This window comes from Ovis canadensis, chromosome X (assembly GCF_042477335.2).
Source record: "Ovis canadensis isolate MfBH-ARS-UI-01 breed Bighorn chromosome X, ARS-UI_OviCan_v2, whole genome shotgun sequence".
NCBI lineage: Eukaryota > Metazoa > Chordata > Mammalia > Artiodactyla > Bovidae > Ovis > Ovis canadensis.
Genome location: NC_091727.1, coordinates 126,108,167 through 126,124,003, shown reverse-complemented (window position 1 = coordinate 126,124,003; position 15,837 = coordinate 126,108,167). Strand labels below are relative to the sequence as shown.

Genomic DNA, 15,837 nt, shown 5'->3' with positions numbered 1-15,837 from the left:
TACAAAAAAACCTCGAATAGCCAAAGCAATCTTGAGAAAGAAGAATGGAACTGGAGGAATCAACTTGCCTGACTTCAGGCTCTACTACAAAGCCACAGTCATCAAGACAGTATGGTACTGGCACAAAGACAGACATATAGATCAATGGAACAAAATAGAAAGCCCAGAGATAAATCCACACACATATGGACACCTTATCTTTGACAAAGGAGGCAAGAATATACAATGGAGTAAAGACAATCTCTTTGACAAGTGGTGCTGGGAAAACTGGTCAACCACTTGTAAAAGAATGAAACTAGATCACTTTCTAACACCGCACACAAAAATAAACTCAAAATGGATTAAAGATCTAAATGTAAGATCAGAAACTATAAAACTCCTAGAGGAGAACATAGGCAAAACACTCTCAGACATAAATCACAGCAGGATCCTCTATGATCCACCTCCCAGAATACTGGAAATAAAAGCAAAAATAAACAAGTGGGATCTAATTAAAATTAAAAGCTTCTGCACAACAAAGGAAACTATAAGCAAGGTGAAAAGACAGCCTTCTGAATGGGAGAAAATAATAGCAAATGAAGCAACTGACAAACAACTAATCTCAAAAATATACAAGCAACTTATGCAGCTCAATTCCAGAAAAATAAACGACCCAATCAAAAAATGGGCCAAAGAATTAAATAGACATTTCTCCAAAGAAGACATACAGATGGCTAACAAACACATGAAAAGATGCTCAACATCACTCATTATTAGAGAAATGCAAATCAAAACCACAATGAGGTACCACTTCACACCAGTCAGAATGGCTGCGATCCAAAAATCTGCAAGCAATAAATGCTGGAGAGGGTGTGGAGAAAAGGGAACCCTCCTACACTGTTGGTGGGAATGCAAACTAGTACAGCCACTATGGAGAACAGTGTGGAGATTCCTTAAAAAATTGCAAATAGAACTACCTTATGACCCAGCAATCCCACTGCTGGGCATACACACCAAGGAAACCAGAATTGAAAGAGACACATGTACCCCAATGTTCATCGCAGCACTGTTTATAATAGCTAGGACATGGAAGCAACCTAGATGTCCATCAGCAGATGAATGGATAAGAAAGCAGTGGTACATATACACAATGGAGTATTACTCAGCCGTTAAAAAGAATTCATTTGAATCAGTTCTGATGAGATGGACGAAACTGGAGCCAATTATACAGAGTGAAGTAAGCCAGAAAGAAAAACACCAATACAGTATACTAACACATATATATGGAATTTAGGAAGATGGCAATGACGACCCTGTATGCAAGACAGGAAAGGAGAAACAGATGTGTATAACGGACTTTTGGACTCAGAGGGAGAGGGAGAGGGTGGGATGATTTGGGAGAATGGGAATTCTAACATGTATACTATCATGTAAGAATTGAATCGCCAGTCTATGTCTGATGCAGGGTGCAGCATGCTTGGGGCTGGTGCATGGGGATGACCCAGAGAGATGTTGTGGGGAGGGAGGTGGGAGGGGGGTTCATGTTTGGGAACGCATGTAAGAATTAAAGATTTTAAAATTTTAAAAATAAAAAACTAAAATAAATAAATAAATAAATAAAAAGAAAAGCATGGACAAAAGAGGCCCCAGGGATTACATGATGGGGAAGGTCAGCACAGTAGTGATGTGCTAGACTCTAGGGTCAAACTGGCCAGTAGTCAAATTCCACAGCAAACAAACTTAGGTAGCTTTACCACCCTCCCTCTGCCAAGCCTCATTGTCCTCTTCTGTAAAATGGATATAGTATCTCCCAGGGTTGTTGTGAGGACTCAAGAAGACAATATATAAGGTATCTGGCATGTAATAAGCAACTGATAAATGTTGTAGAAGTGTTTTCTGCTCAGTCGTGTCTGATTCTTTGTGACCCCATGGACTATAGCCCATCAGGCTCCTCTATCCATGGAATTTCCCAGGCAAGAATACTGGAGTGGGTTACCATTTCCTTCTCCATGATAAATGTTAGGTATTGTTATTTCCTTGCAATTTCTTCTAACATTACACAATAAGGCACTGCCAATTTTACAATAAATTGTAAAATGTATCTTCATCCCAGGGGAACCCAGGAGCTGACAGGCAGAGGCTATGTTATGTCCAAGTCGCGAAACCTCCCAATGACCACAAGAGAGGTGATATCCGATGCAAAAGCAAGAAAGTTTTTATTACCAAGCTCGAGCAAGGCTCCCACTGATACCAACACAGCGGCTATAGGGAGGAGCCCCAGGTTTTGGATTACTTTGCTTATATAGGGAGTATACATGGAAAAAAAAGGATTTCTAGGTAGGGGAACGTCTGATTGGTCACTTTCTTTCAAAGCGTTGTGTGTTGGTTCTTGATTGGTCCCTATTGTCTAGGTAGACCACAAGTTCCTGAGTGTTAAGTCAGGAGATTTTGGTCTGGGGTCCAATTGGCTCGTGGGCGGTGGGGTGAGGTCAGGGGATTTCCAAAGGCTCTTTTCCCAGAAACTTACAAAATGGAGTTTTTCTGTTAACAAAATGGAATAGATTAGATTCTTCAGCTACAGAGAACTCTCTGTGTCACCTTCTCAGATGGGACTGTCTCTCACTCCAGTGGTTTGATTGCAGCCTTCTTGCCCCCACAGGAATTGATGCACAACTCTTAGCCGGCTTGGCAGAAACGTCATTCTCCTTTCTAGTGGGGATCTCCTTGCTTGATAGGTATTTACTCTAGCAAAGAAAGGGTGACAAGCTGACTACCAGATGCTCTCATAGGTTGGATATGAATCACACGTGGATCTTATTTCAGCAGCACGGTCAGCTAACTCTGGAGAGTTGAGGATTTTTTTTTATTTTCACTCTTCAGAAAAGCATTTTTTGCTTAAATAAAATAAAAGAAAAGAAAAAAAGAGAAAGCTCTGTATTTGTATCAACAGGGCCAGGTTTCAACAAAGCTGAGAGTTGTTTGAGAAGTGTGTCATTGACGGGTTTTCATTCTCCCTTTCCATTTCTCTCCTCTCTCCCTCATTCCAGAATCCCATGGTTTATTCCCACACATCCTTCATCTTTGTTCACTTTTTTTTAAACCTAATATTCAGGCTTATACATTTTAATATGTGGTCCCTATAAGACATGCTTTCCCAAATAGCTTGGCAGCTGATGGGGGAAATCCGAGATAGGAATTGTGCCCACTATGGGAGCTCCTGGGGCTTCCCTGGTGACTCAGATGGTAAAGAATTCACCTCTAATTCGGGAGACCTGGATTCAGTCCCTGGGTTGCGAAGATCCCCTGGAAGAGTGCATGGCAATCCACTCCAGTATTCTTGTCTGGAGAATCCTCATGGACAGAGGAGCCTGGCAGGCTAAAGGCCATGTGGTCGCAAAAAAGAATTGGACACGACTGAGTGAATAAGCACAGAACAGCACAGCAGGGAGCCCCTGGGTCTGGGAGGTCCCTCATATAACCTCATGTGTTGCCCACTCAGCCAAAACAATGTGAGTTTTGGACTCCCAAAGCAAATCTCATCCTAAGCCCTCCAGCTTCAATCCCTGGCTCCACCTCACTTCTTTTCTTTTCAATCCAAGTGCAATGTGTAGAATGAAACCAGAAGAATAAAATAAATCACCTACTGTTAGGCCTGAGAGGAGAATAAAGAAGGGCAGGGTGGACATTGTTTGTTAATTAGCATTTCCTGAGAGAATACTATGAAACTGGAAATGCTCTTGGCACTTTCTCACTCCCTACCTTATTTAACCCTTCAGCATTCCTAGGAGGTGAGTACTTTCATCCTGATTTTCCTGATGGGGGAACTGAGGCTCAAAGCAGTTATGAAGTGGCAGAGCCAGTGTCTGCAGGCCAAATCCATACCCTGGGCCACCGGACATACCTGCTTCAGTGTATCTTACAAAATGCCTGCCAATCTTACAACTCATCTGTATCTCTTGAACAGTCCTCTATGCCAAATGCTGTGCTGGGACTGGGTCTATTACCAGAATAACTTGAATCAGCCCCAGGTAATCAAGCATCCCCGTTTTCTCAAGATGTAGGGTGTTGAGTGCTAAAACTTTCACTGCTAAGAACAGAGCTCTGCCTTCAAATCCTTTGCAGTAACATTCCTTCCCGACTCTGGTTCAATGCCATCATGTATTAATAGATAACTAAAATCGGCTATGGTCCAATGTCATCGTGTATTAATAGATAACTAAAATCAGCTATGGTCAGAGGATTTATTCCACAGAAATCACTAAGCTCTACAAATTAGGGCCTTGTTTTCTTTCCCAAGAGAACTCATTGTTAAGCGTTTATTGGCACACCATCACCTACAGTCTAGTAGGAAATACATCTGAGTGGATATGTGGAATCTATATCTAGCACAGTACCTGATGCACTGTAATAACAGGAGCTAATGTGTATTGAGAGTTTACAAAGCACTGTTCTGAGTGCTTTAGCTAGATTAACTTCTTTAATCCAGTTTTTACAACAACCATATGAAGTCAGAACTATTGTTATCCCTGTTTTACAGATGAGGAAACTGAGGCACAGAAAGCTTAATTAAGTTGCCCAGAGTCATACAGCTACTAGGGCTTCCCAGGTGGCGCTAGTGGAAAAGAATCCACCTGCCAATGCAGGAGACGCAGGTTCAATCCCTGGGTCAGGAAGATCCACTGGAGGAGGGCATGAAAACCCACTCTGGTATTCTTGCCCAGAGAATGCCATGGACAGAGGAGCCTGGCAGGCTACAGTCCATGTGGGCACAAAGAGTCAGACACAACTGTGCAACTGAACACATACAGCTACTAAATGAGCAAAGCCCCAACTCAAACACAAGTATGCCTGGTTGTAAATCTGTACTGAAGTTAGCCTGTGAAGACAGAAGATCCAGGATGAATAGAGTAAAGGTGTCGGATCCAGGTAGGCCCTTGAGACAGAGACAATGAGCCAGTTTTGTGAGATGGTGTTGAAAGACACACATATACACCCATTACTTAAAACAGTGCATGGGGCATTCTAAGTGCGATATCAAGTATTTGGGTTATTTATTATTGTTGTTGTGTCGGGGTCTGAAGAGGAAGGGAGCTCAGAGTTGAAGTCCATGGTAACAGTGACACAGGGCACGCGGATCTCTTCCTACTGGAGCATAGTTGTTGCTGCAAGAACATGTTGAAGACTGCTAGCTTGGAGTGAGGACAAAAAAAGGTCATGCAGGTTGTGTTTTGGGCATTGAATGAGCTACAGAGATCTACTGGAGTAGCTTCTTGGGCCTGAGTTTGTATCTCTTTGATACGACAATATTAAAATCTCTTGAACCCATTAAAACCCAAAGTCCTCTTTCATCCTAAGAACTCCACAGCCATTCCTCAAAGCTCTGGACCTGCTGGGTATACCATATTATTTCCAGTAACTAGCCTCAAATGTCTTAGGCCAGTAACTAGCCTCAAATGTCCTAGGCCAGAGGTTTTGACTCCCTGCTAATTCAGCTTCTCAGAGAGAACTCCCTTTGGCCCTTTACTTCTGCTGGCCGGAACACCATATTTCATCTCCTTTCATTATGAAAATGCATATTCTTCCCTTTACTTCTCTATTCTGCAGCCAGGGTTGTTTGTACCCCCTGGGACCTAACTCATTTGTCACCTAAATACTTGGGACCTGAGGTGTTTGGGAAGGATAAGTGCTGCCTTCTCATGAATGTGATGGGAGATCACCCCAGTACTCAGGACTCATTTGTCTGTCAGGCATGTAACTCTTAGAACCCAATACCCAGGCTGTGTGAATGTCTGCAGCAGCCAGTGTGTGGGAGGGTTTCACCCAGCCTCCTAATGCCTACAAAAGCTCTGCTGCTCCTTGTGAGAAAGGAAACAGGCTAAGTCATCTCTGCCAGGATTCCTGCTGCTGTAGTACACTTACTCCTCTGATTGTTGACCTCTCAGAGCGTGGACTGCCCTTACGGAGTCCTATGACTTGGACGGAAAGAGCAAGAGGTGGAGCCAGACTTTCCTTCACCAATCTAGAACCTTGACTAGTTGAAAGTTTTGTTCAGCTCTTGCGCCTGTGTGATGCCTGATCCATTGTTTATATAGCCCAACAATTGACAGTTTGGGTTCCAGAGGTAGACTGTGGATTCAAATCCTGGCTCCACCACACCCTGGCTTTGCGTCTTTGGGTCGGTTATGTAACTTTTCTGTGGTTCCATTGTAACAGGGATAAAATGAACATAATCAGAATAATGGCAAATAGGAATACAGTGAGAAATAAATGTGATCATCCATGTAAACATCTTAGAGTGATGCCTGAGTATATAATAAGTACTCAATAAATATTAACTAGCATTGTTTATTATTGTTTTTATTATCTTACCCAGGGGATAGAAAACTTTTTCTTCTGTGAAGGGCCAGATAGGAAATACTTTAGACTTTGCAGGCCAAGAGAAAATGAAAGAATATTATTATCTAGCTTCATCATAAGCATCATAAGCACTTGTGATGTACTTTCATCATAAGAAAGTAAAATGATTCCCACAAATTTTTATTGAAAAAACTCTAAATACAATAATGATTGGGTGTGATTTTTGATAATATGTGCAAAGTCACTTCAGTTGTATCTGACTCTTTGCAACCTTATATACTGTAGCCCACCAGGCTCCTCTGTCCTTGGGATTTCCCAAGTAAGAACACTGGAATGGGTTGCCATTCCCTTCTCCAGGGGGTCTTCCTGACCCAGGGATTGAACCTGAGTCTTTTGTGTCTCCTTCATTGGCAAGTGGGTTCTTTACCACTAGCACCACCTGGGAAGCCCATTTTGATAATATAAACCAGCTAATGAGAAAAATGGAAAACTTTTTTAAAAATAACATTTCACTTAATTTGGTTTTGAGTTAGCATTCCTGCTGCTACTGCTAAGTCGCTTCAGTCGTGTCCAACTCTGTGCCACCCCATAGATGGCAGTCAACCAGGCTCTGTTATCCCTGGGATTCTCCAGACAAGAATACTGGAGCGGGCTGCCATTGCCTTCTCCAACCTGCCATTAAATCAATTGCAAATGCTTATCTGTAAAAACGAATTTTAGGGAATTCCCTGGCAGTCTAGTATTAGGACTGGGTGCTTTCATTGGAGTGGGCCCAGGCTCAATCCCTGATTGGGGAACTAAGATCCCACAAGCAACCCGGCATGGCCAAAGTGGGGGGGGGGGCTATTCTTAGTTCATGGGCTAAAGAAAACCAAAGAGTGGCTTGATTTTGACTCATGAGTCTTAGTTTGCTTACTTTGGATATTATAAACCTCATCAACAGAATGTTTGTTATCTACCTGGAGGATATCCCTAATTTATTACCATGATCTGACCTTGAAAGAATCCAAAGTCTGGACAGTTCTGGGTCATCTAAAGTAGCACCACCTGAGAAGACCTTGAAAAACCCAGAGGTGACTTTCTTAAACGAAGGCCTAGACACCCCAGTCATTTACATAGTGCCTGACAAAGTGCCAGCCCCACCAGATTGGGACCCTCAGGTCATTCAAAGTGGTCTATTGATATCTGAAGTTGATGGAGAATTGCTATTGCCTCTACCCCATTTTACTACACTCACTGGCCTCCAGGTTAACTTTCTCAAAAGAGGAAAATGTTTATCTCGTTCTCATCATTGCCCTAGTTCTCTAGTAGTTGGAGCCACTTTTCATCTCTGACCTCATGCAGGCCTCCTAGACATAACTATTCCCACACTATCCCAACCAATATCATAAAAACAACAATCAATGCCTATCTAACTTAGAACCCTGGCTGCATCACTGTCATTGTGTGTGTGTGTGTGTCTGTGTGTGTGCACTCAGCTGCTCAGTTGTGTCTGACTCTGCTACCCCATGGACTGTAGCCCTCCAAGGCTCTTCTGTCCATGAGATTTCCCAGGCAAGAATACTGGAATAGGTTGCCATCTCCTCTAGGGGATCTTCCTGACCCAGGGATCGATTCCGTGTCTCTTACATCTCCTGCATTGGCAGATGGGTTCTTCACCATTAGTGCCATCTGGGAAGCCCGTTGTGGATATAGTGGTTCACATTTTGAACTGTTACTGACTGTCATTGTATATCAAGCCTTTAGGACAGCTTGGAGGACACCCCATCTAAGTCAATGTCCTTACTAACTCCTTCGGCTCATACTGTGGTCAAAGGCATCCTAGAAATCTTGTTTGTGTGTGTGAGCCACAGCTTGGGGAATTTTCCCAGGCTTTTATTCTGCACTCTGTTTAACAGCAACAACTAACATTCATTGCAAACTTACTGTGTGCCAAACACTATATATGACATGTACTTTGTAGAGACTGCCATTTTTAATTCTCACAAATATGGTATGACTTATGTATCCTTTTTAATCTCTATTTTCACAGATGAGGAAACTGTAGAACTGTAGAAAGGTAAGAAATTCATCCAAGGCCAACTGCTAAGGAAATGGCAAACTCAGAATATAAAGCAAGTTTGATTTAGATGCTCAAGGCCATTCAACTTGTCTGTGGTGAAACTGAGTAATAACCAAGCCCTCTCTGGCTTTTAGGTAATTTCTCCCCTCTCTACTCTGTTACCTACATCACAGCTTCTCCTACCCAGCCTATTTGGCCTGATATTTAGATTTGACTATTTGCCTGGCCTTCATTTCAATTTTTCTCCATAATGTTGCCGCTTGGATGAGCCAACTCTGTTCTATCTTCTGCAGACTGCATTCCAGCCCAGCACTATCCCTGTGGGCAATACAAGTTCCAGTGACAGCACATGCATGCTAAGTCACTCGCTCGTATCCAATTCTTTGTGATATGATGGACCATAGCCTGGCAGGCTCCTCTGTCCATGGAATTCTCCAGGTCAGAATACTGGAGTGGATTGCTATTTCATCGTCAAAGGGATTTTCCTGACCCAGAGATTGAACATGTGTCCCTTATGTCTCCTGCATTGGCAGGTGAGTTCTTTACCACTAGCACCACCTGGGAAGCCCAATGACAGCACACTCCGGTCTAAATCCAGTTGCTCCAGAGCTCTACTTATCTGGAAGGAGAAATCCAACATTACTTCAGAAAAAAATGGAGTAAGAGGGAGAAATGGAGGCAGCCTCACCCTGGTAGGTTCTTCCACAGACTTTGGTTATCCAGACCCAAGAAAAATAATAACTGATGGTAATCCCATCCTCCAAGCACTGGGATAAATGCTTTGCACAAATTATTTCATTTAAATCCTCATGGATGTTCACTGAATGTATTGTGGTAACCGTTTCATGGAGTAAGCAAGACACTATGCTGTACCCTTTAAACTTATACAGTGCTGCAGGTCAATTATATCTCTACAAAACTGGTAGAATATATAAAAGTCCTCATAACAGTCCTTTATGTTTTAGTACTATTGTCATTCACATCTTTAAAGATGTGGAGACTAATGTTTGAAGAAATTAAGTGACTTGTCTAATTTCAAAGAGCTAGGTTTGGGATTCAGGTCTCTTGGATTCCAAGCCCCACACCACCACACTCTACAATTAGCTTACATGATCCAGAGCAGGCTGTAGATGGATGCCTACTCATGGCTACACCTGGCTGAGATCCAACACTGATAGGCACAGAATATCGTAACTGCCTATTCTCTGAGAGGGAACAATTATATTTCCTAGCTGGAGAAGCTCACATACAAGTATTTCTCTTGTACCATGAACCAGCTCTGATGGCCACTGTGATCCATTCAAGTCAAGATCTTGAACATGATTTTTAGTAAGGCTCCATCACTGACAAGACATCTCCAACATGTCATCACTTGTGATAGCTGCTTCTAAGTCGAGGAGTAGACTAGGAGATCCAAAAGTCTTCTGCCTCCACTTCAGATCTCCAAACACCCCTAGGATCTCAAACATCTCACAGTCAGCTATTTCTAGCATATTCCCTTTTTGTAACTTCACAAAATCCTCAGAGTGGCAGATGCCCTAGGGAAAAAATCAATCATGTATTTAGCACCAGCTCCCTATCTATTTCAGCTGTGTTTATTTTGTTTATCAAAATAATCTTCTGGTTCCAAATTATCCAGCTATATGGTCTTTGGTTACTGCTGTCAATAATCATCCCAATTTTGGAGGACCCCATTCAAGGTCCTTCACGTTTGTATCTGTGAATTATTTACTGCTTGTAGATGTAGAAGTGAGGTTGAAAACATCAACCAAGTGCTATCTAAAGGAGTACCTCTGCTCTTACATCTTTTACTGGCAACATACTAGCTTCCCTCCTTACTATTCTCCAGTTACCTCAAAACTTATCACATTCATCCAGCCAGAAATACTTATTTTTGCAGTAATTATGACTTTTATATTCACTGCCTTCCTCACTCTCCCATACTATGTAGGACATAAGAAGCTGTAATTTACCAGCATTTTGAAGGTCAGGACATGAAGCATACTGGACAATTGTGGGTCCTTGAATAGAACGTCACCATGGGAGACAATCACACATACAAAAACACCACCATATGGGGGCACTCAAGGTAATGAACATTACTGACACAATAGGTTTCCAGCTAACCCCTTTATGTGAATCTATCTATCCCATTTACCCCCATTCCTTGCTATATCCCATCCACTGAAACTTCACCTCTATATCAGTGGCTGGGTCCTGAGATTCAAGGAAAGCAAAGTCAAGGACCAAGAGAGATAGGATAGTGGCCAATGGGCAGCAGTGCCCCGTGACACCCTCCTATATACTTACCTATGAGGTGATCTTGAGAGTCCTCAGAAAGATGCATTGGTGATAGTTGTTCACAGAGTGGTGACTATGGGTTAAATAGGCAACTGGGTTCATTGATCAGGGTTTGGTCTACCAAGCACTAACGGGTCCTGAGTATACCCTATCCTCAGTTAAGTGGCAGGGTACACTGGCTCCCTTTTGACAAGCTGGGCCACCATATTTCTCAGATTAGTTAGGAGGCCAAGTACTTTCTGAACTTGCAAGAAGTATAAACCTTGCTCATCCATGTCTATAGGCATACAGGACATAATTTATTGTTGCTGTTCAGTTGCTCAGTCATGTCTGACTCTTTGTTACCTCATGGATGGCACCACACCAGGCTTCCCTGTCCTTCACTATCTCATGGAGCTTGCTCAAACTCATACCCATTGAGCTGGTGATGCCATCCAACCATCTCATCCTCTGTCATCCCATTCTCCTCCCACTTTCAATCTTTCCCAGCATCAGGGTCTTTTCCAATGAGTCAGCTCTTTGCATCAGGTGGCCAAAGGACTGGAGCTTCAACTTCAGGATCAGTCCTTCCAATGAATATTCAGGATTGATTTCCTTTAGGACTGACTGGTTTGATTTCCTTGCAGTCCAAGGGACTCTCAAGAGTCTTCTCAAACACCACAGTTTGAAAGCATCAATTCTTCAGTGCTCAACCTTCTTTATGGTCCAACTTTCACATCCACACATGACTACTGGAAAAACCATTAGTTCAGTTCAGTTCAGTCACTCAGTTGTGTCTGACTCTGAGACGCAAAGGACTGCAGCATGCCAGGCTTCCCTGTCCATCATCAACTCCCGGAGTTTACGCAAACTCATGTCCGTTGAGTCAGTAATGCCATCCAACCATCTCATCCTCTGTCGTCCCCTTCTCCTCCCACCTTCAATCTTTCCCAGCAGCAGGTTCTTTTCAAATGAGTCAATTCTTCGCATCAAGTGGCCAAAGTGTTGGAGTTTCAGCTTCAACATCAGTCCTTCCAATGAATATTCAGTTCTGATTCCCTTTAGAATTGACTGGTTAGATCTTCTCACAGTCCAAGGGAATAGCTTTGACTACATGGACCTTTGCAGCAAAATGATATCTCTGCTTTTTATTTAAAATTTTTTTTATTATTATCATTATTTTACTTTACAATACTGTATTGGTTTTGCCATATATCAACATGAATCCTCCACGGGTTCAGGAGTGGGAACTTACGTACATCTCTGCTTTTTAATATGCTGTCTAGGTTGGTCACAACTTTTCTTCCAAGGAGCAAGTGTCTTCTATGGCTGCAGTCACCAGCCACAGTGATTTTGGAGTGCAAAAAAATAAAGCTTGTCACTATTTTCATTGTTACACCAACTATTTGCTGTGAATGATGGGACAAGATGCCATGATCTTCATTTTTTGAAGGTTGAGTTTTAAGCCAGCTTTTTGACTCTCCTCTTTTACCTTCATCAAGAGGCTCTTTAGTTCCTCTTCACTTTCTGCCATAGGGTGATGTCATCTGCATATCTGATATGCAATATTATTGATATTTCTCCCAGCAATCTTGATTCTGTCTTGTGCTTCATCCAGCCTGGCATTTTGCATGATGTACTCTGCATAGAAGTTAAATAAGCAGGGTGACAATATACTGCCTTGACGTACTTCTTTCCCAATTTGGAACCAGTCTGTTGCTCCCTGTTTGGTTCTCACTGTTGCTACTTGACCAGCATACATGTTTCATGGGAGGCAGGTAAGGTGGTCTGGTATTCCCATCTCTTTAAGAAATTTCTACAGTTTATTGTGATCCACACAGTCAAAGGCTTTGGTGTAGTCAATGAAGCAGAAATACATGTTTTTCTGGAATTCTCTTGTTTTTTTTTTTTTTTTTTTTTGTTTTTTTTTTTTTTTAAATGATCCAACAGATGTTGGTAATATGATCTCTGGTTCCTCTGCCTTGTCTAAATCCAGCTTGTATATCTGGAAGTTCTTGGTTCATATACTGTTGAAGCTTCACTTGGAGGATTTTGAACATTACCTTGCTAAATGAGAAATGAGTGCAATTGTATGGTAGTTAGAACATTCTTTGGCATTACCTTTCTTTGAGACTGGAATGAAAACTGAAACTTTTCCTATTCTGTGGCCACTGCTGAGTTTTCCAAATTTGCTGGCATATCGAGTGGAGCACTTTAACAGCATCATCTTTTAGGGTTTGCAATAGCTCAGCTGGAATTCCATCACCTCCACTAGCTTTGTTTATAGTGATGCTTCCTAAGGCCTACTTAGCTTCACAATCCAGGATGTCTGGCTCCAGGTGAGTGATCACACCATCATGGTCATCTGGATCATTAAGATCTTTTTTGTGGAGTTCTGTATATTCTTGCCACTTCTTAATCTCATCAGCTTCTGTTAGGTCCATACTATTTCTGTTCTTTATTGAAAACATGTTTGCATGAAACGGTGCATTGGTGTCTCTAATTTTCTTGAAGAGATCTCTAGTCTTTCCCATTCTATTGTTTTCCTCTAGTTCTTTACATTGATCACTTAGGAAGGCTTTCTTATCTCTCCTTGCTATTCTTTGAAACTCTATATTCAGATGGGTATATCTTTCCTTTTCTCCTTTGCCTCTGCTTCTCTTCTTTTCTCAGCTGTTTGTAAGGCTTCCTCAGACAATCATTTTGCCTTTTTGCATTTCTTTTTCTTGGGGATAGTTTTGACCACTGTGTCGCATACAATGTTATGAACCTCCATCCATAGTTCTTCAGGCACTCTATCAGATCTAATCCCTTGAATCTGTCTGTCACTTCCACTGTATATTATACAGTAAAGATTTGATTTAGGTAAAGGATTTGATTTAGGTCATACCTGAGTGACCTAAGGGCTTCCCTGATAGCTCAGTTGGTAAAGAATCCACCTGCAATGCAGGAGACCCCAGTTCAATTCCTAGGTCAGGAAGATCCACTGGAGAATGGATAGGCTACCCCACTCCAATATTCTTGGGCTTCCTTTGTGGCTCAGGTGGTAAAGAATTGTGCCTGCAATGTAGGAGACCTGGGAAGATCCCCTGGAGAAGTATTCTGGCCTGCAGAATTCCATGGACTGTATAGTCCATGGGGTCACAAAGAGTTGGACATGACTGAGTGACTTTCACTTTCATACCTGAATGGCCTGGTGGTTTTCCCTACTTTCTTCAATTCAAGAAAAGTAGCTTTCTTTGATTCTCCTGTGAAAGATGACTGAATATCTTCATATATACCAGCATTTGGAGCCCAAAGCTGGGGGCATGAATCTTTATCAAGCTAGGACATGTTCCAACACAGTGACCAAAGCTTTGTCCTAGTAGGTGGTAGGTAAGCATGCAGCCCTGTATCCGTGCCTAAAGAGAAAGTTGCCCTCTAAATACTTCCTGATGTTCTTCTCATAATGTGGAGGGTAGGAAGCAGAGCAACCTAATGAGTTCGCCCCACAAGTCATAGATGGGTAACAGGAGCTGCTTCTTCCTGAAGTTCTTGCTCATGGATCTGGAAGGAAGAAATAACAAAATTATATATAAACAAAAAAAAACTATCTAAAATAAGTGGTGATGCAAGAGTCTTAGGAAAGCAGTGGAAGTTGAGAGGCAGTGTCAAATGGGAAGAACTAAGAAAGACAAGAGGAAAATCCTAAATTTGGCAGGTGTGGGAAAACCAAATGTGTGGTATCTGAATGACTATCAAAAGCAGGAACCAAGTAACAAAGGACACTGGGACTATACCTGTTCCAGATATCACTTGCATGAATGAGCCAGGTCCCTTTTAATGGGGTCAGATTGACTATCACATTAAAAATTTAAATAACCAACTAACTAAATAATTTTAAATGCACATACTCTCTAGTTCAGCAATTTGATTTCAGAAATTTTTCCTACCAACATATTTGCACAAAGACATAAGTATAAAGATTCCATTGTAGCATTAATTGTATTAGTAATAGACTGAAAGGAATAGAATATGCATCAATACTGCACTAGTTAAATAAATTATGGTACATTCATACAATGTTCATACAATGTAACATTACTTAACCACTAATGAGAATAATGAATCAATTAAAAACTAACCCAAAATTAACACAGACACTCAAATTAGCAAAGACATTAAAACAGTTACTTTAACTGTAGTCCATATGTGGCTCAGATGGTAAAGAATCTGCCTGCAATGCAGGAAACCCAGGTTTGACGCCCTGGGTCGGGAAGACTTCCCCTGGAGAAGGAAATTGTTCCTCACTCCAATATTCTTGCCTGGAGAATTCCATGGACAGAGGAGCCTGGTGGGCTACAATCCCTGGGGCTTCAAAGAGTTGGATATGACTGAGTGACTTACATATATTCACAGTGTCTCATAGAGACATGGAAAAAATTATAAATGACCCAAATAGAACTTTAGAGATGAAAACTATAATGTATAAGATTAAAAACATACTAAATTGGATTCCAGTAGTCATGTACGGATGTGAGAGGGTGAAGTCACTCAGGCGTGTCCAACTCTTTTTGACCCCATGGATTCTCCAGGCAAGAATACTGGAGTGGATTACCATTTCCTTCTCCAGGGGATCTTCCCGACCCAGGGATCGAACCTGGGTCTCCTGCATTGGAGGCAGATGCTTTAACCTCTGAGCCACCAGGGAAGCCCCCACAGATGTGAGAGTTGGGACCATAAAGAAGGCTGAGTGCCAAAGACTTGATGCTTTCAAATGGTGGTGCTGGCAAAGACGCTTGAGTGTCACTTGGATATCAAGGAGATCAAACTAGTCAGTCCTAAAGGAAATCAACCCTGAAAATTCACTGGAAGGACTGATGCTGAAGCTGAAGCTCCAGTCCTTTAGCCATCTGATGCAAAGAGCCAGCTACCTGGAAAAGACCCTGATGCTGAGAAAGATTAAGGACAGGAAGAAAAGGAAGCAACAGAGAATGAGATGGCTGGATGGCATCACTGACTTGATGGACATGTGTTTGAGCAAACTCTGGGGGATTAGTGAAGGACAGGGAAACCTGGTGTGCTACAGTCCATGGGGTCACAAAGACTTGGACATGACTTGGCGACTGAACAACTAAATGGGATTTATGGCAGATTAGACACTGCAGGAGAAAATATCA

At 42.0% G+C, this 15,837-nt stretch overlaps 1 non-coding gene across 1 annotated transcript; it reads right to left on the bottom strand.

Moving 5' to 3' along the window:
- Positions 1-15,296: 15,296 nt before the first annotated feature.
- On the bottom strand, positions 15,297-15,368 carry TRNAW-CCA (transfer RNA tryptophan (anticodon CCA)). Its single transcript has one exon. It is a non-coding gene; the product is annotated as a tRNA-Trp (tRNA).
- Between the last annotated feature and the right edge of the window lie 469 nt (positions 15,369-15,837).